The sequence below is a fragment of the Vombatus ursinus genome, unplaced genomic scaffold, assembly GCF_900497805.2.
Source record: "Vombatus ursinus unplaced genomic scaffold, bare-nosed wombat genome assembly UNPS02014959.1, whole genome shotgun sequence".
NCBI classification, from domain to species: Eukaryota; Metazoa; Chordata; class Mammalia; order Diprotodontia; family Vombatidae; genus Vombatus; species Vombatus ursinus.
The window spans coordinates 683,898-687,162 of NW_020954737.1; positions in this window are offsets into that span (position 1 = coordinate 683,898).

Here is a 3,265-nt window from a genome sequence, read left to right on the forward strand (position 1 = left end):
TAAAATTAAGCATTGATTAAAAAAATCATTAAAGGATGGTAGAGACTAGTTGTTAAGGTTGCCAGGAAACTCTTTTTCTCTTTTTCCTTGATTAGGGACTTGACAGTCATGGAAATGAGGTTGCTTATGTAAACACAATGTTTTGAGGTTTTGTTTTCATTAGAAAAAAGAGCCCTCAGGATTTGAGGGCAGAAATGCTCTGTAAGAGATAAAAAGAATGTTCTCTCTGTGCAAAAGGAGACATAAGAAATGTATTATAGTAGGAAACTCTCAGAGATATATGGAAGGTTAAGATAAAAATGAATACTTCTCTCTGAAAGTAAATAGACAGGCCAAGGCCTTGACAGGAAAGCCAGGAAAAGCAAGAAGGGAGAATCACTGATTAGTTATGAATAGCCTTGGTGTAAATCAAAGTTTTTCCTAAAAGCAAAAAAGAAATTCAAAATTAGGTGGACATTGATAAAAGCTAAATTTAAATAAAGACATTTATTACTTATTCTTATCTTTGAATCTTGGTCCAACTAGTATTTTGCCTTAAGGTTAATATGTAAATAAAGATAATTTGTATTGTTATCCTATTATTTTACTAATGTTACATTTTTATAGAAAAATATCAATATTTCAGGCCTGTGTAATTTCATTCATGTGATTACTCCCTCCACTCATAGAGAGTGTTGAAAGGAAAATTCTTCATTTGGGCTTTCACTCTGATTAATGAGGCAAAACTCTGGACAAAAAGAATGAAAAGGATTTTATTGTAAGTATGTCAAGATAGCAACACACTGACAAGTTGATCACTGAAGATCAGCAATGGCTTCAAAGTGGGAGCAGCTTTTATAGGTAACTATAACAAAAAACTATAACATCTCACATCAGTTGGGGAATGACTGAAAAAGTTGTGGTGTGTGGTTGTGATGGAATACTAATGTGTTGCAAGAAATGATCAATAATCTCAGAGCTCAACGATCTTAGAAAGGCATGGAAAGACTTGCATGAAATGAAGAAGAGTGAAGTGAACAAAACCAAGAGAACATTGTATACAATTCCAGCAATATTGTTTTAAGAACGGCTTTGAGCAACTGTCATTTTGACTATTATAAACACACAAATTAAAAATAAAAAACAAATGAAGAAAGATGCTATCTGCATCCAGAGAAAGAACTGATAAAGAGAAGTGTGTGTGTCTAATGGTATTTGTGTCTAATGGTAGCCATCTCTAGGGTGGGGTGCCAAGGGAAGAAATAGAAGGAAAAAAGAAGAAATTTACATGATAACTTTGTTGTCTGTTTGGAGGAAATAGCAAGTTGTACATGGTAGATATAGTAGTTTCATGTGTAGAAACATAGTAGTTTCATGTGTAATCATCTTTTTTATTGTACTGCATTATGGAAATGATTGCTTTGTTCCTTGAATTAAAAATAAAATATTTTTTTAAAATAGGTAACTTGTAGACAATCCAGATAGGTCCACCTCAGCAAAAGGGGATAAGCCATTGTATCTCAGTTTCTTCTCAAGGTAGCAAGCACGTGACAATTTGCAGGTAGGGCTTTGTGACAAAAAGCAGGTGATACAAAAAGCTACAGACTTAATGTCTCCTTCCTCACCAGAACCTCCCCAGCAGTATTTGGTAAGCAGGGCTGGGAACAATGCGTGACTGAGTCAATATAACTTTCAAGAAGAACATATGTCAACAAACATTTATTAATCACCTACTGTGTTCAAGACCCTATGCTTACCTTTAGGAATACAATTAAAGCCAAACATACACACACACACACACACACACCCCAGCCTTCTTTCAAAGAGCTCACAGTGTAATAGGAGTAGAAACAGGCAATCAATTTATCGAATAGCAGGCATTTATATAGCACTAACATATGTTAACTCGTTTTATTCTCAGAACAACCCTGTGAGGTAAGTGCCATTATTATTCCCATTTTATAGATGAGAAAAGTGAGGCAGAGAGAGGTTAAGTAATTTACCCAGAGTCACACAGCTAATAAGTATCTGACATAGAATTTGAACTCAGGTCTATCCTGACTGCAGGACCAGTGGTCCCTCCACTGCCCACTTAGCTGCTTCTAGATAATCTTAGCAGGAAGACACTGGCATTAAGGGGAAATCAGGAAGGTGTTCTTGAAGGGGGGTGGGGGGAGAGAGGATTTTAACTGAGATTTGGAGGAAGCTAGGGAAACCAGGAGGGGGAAATGAGGAGGAAGAGAATTCCAGATCCCAATGCCTCTAGCTTAGGAGATTGTCTTCAAGAATTGCTAAAATGAAAAAAAGATCCATTACCCTGAAGCCAATCGGATGATGCACCTCTCCAATGGCTGATCCCTAGTCAAGTTTCTCACTTACCTGTTAACAATCTATGCATTAAATGACTTGACACTATCACAGTTAAGCATACCTGAAGAGGCACCTAACGTAGTACCTAACATAGATTCTTATATAAAGTAGACATTTAGTAAATATCAGGTGATAACTAACGGTTTTATCAGCCACACCATCATTGACCTCGTGGCAGGTCTGGGAACTGCAGGCACTGGATTAATGGCTATGGAAGCTCCTCAGCTTTGCAAATGAAGCTGTAACAAAGGGCAGAAAACATTACACCCAATCACATGCTTCTTTGGATCTGAATTATGGGGAACCTATTATCATGTTCCCTCTAAGAGTTTATTTCAAAAGATGGTTCTTCCACACTATTTGAGCACTGGTTCATAGACAGTTTTCATCTTTAAATGACTTCACAGTTTATTTTTGAAACCAAAACTTATTTCCCCATAGGATTCTGAAGTTGTTTTTTATTTTTTCAAACTGTGTGTGAAGCAATGAGTTTGAGTTGTTAGGAATATATTTTAAAATCTTGAAGCGTCTTCAACCTACACTCAGTTTGTTTTTGTCATCTTTATTTAGCTCCAATATCTTATGGATTTGGATGGTTACTGTCCCAAAGAGCAATTCTGGGAGCAGCTGGCTATGTACACATTCTGGTTAGCCAGTTTCCTCACCAGGGAGTAATAGCAATTAGAATAGCTTACATTTTAATGCCACTTTATGGTTACTAAGTGCATTCACACTTTGGGGGCAGACAAGCTATGTGAGAGATAAAAGCAAAGTCCTCTGTAAAAAGAAGACAGCAGAAGCAGTGCTTTAAGGAGCTCTCAAAAAGAGTTGAGAACTTACAGAAGTAATTAATGCTTTCTCTCCAACATTATTTTGTTTAATTTCCACTAAAACACCATGAGGTAATGTGAATATA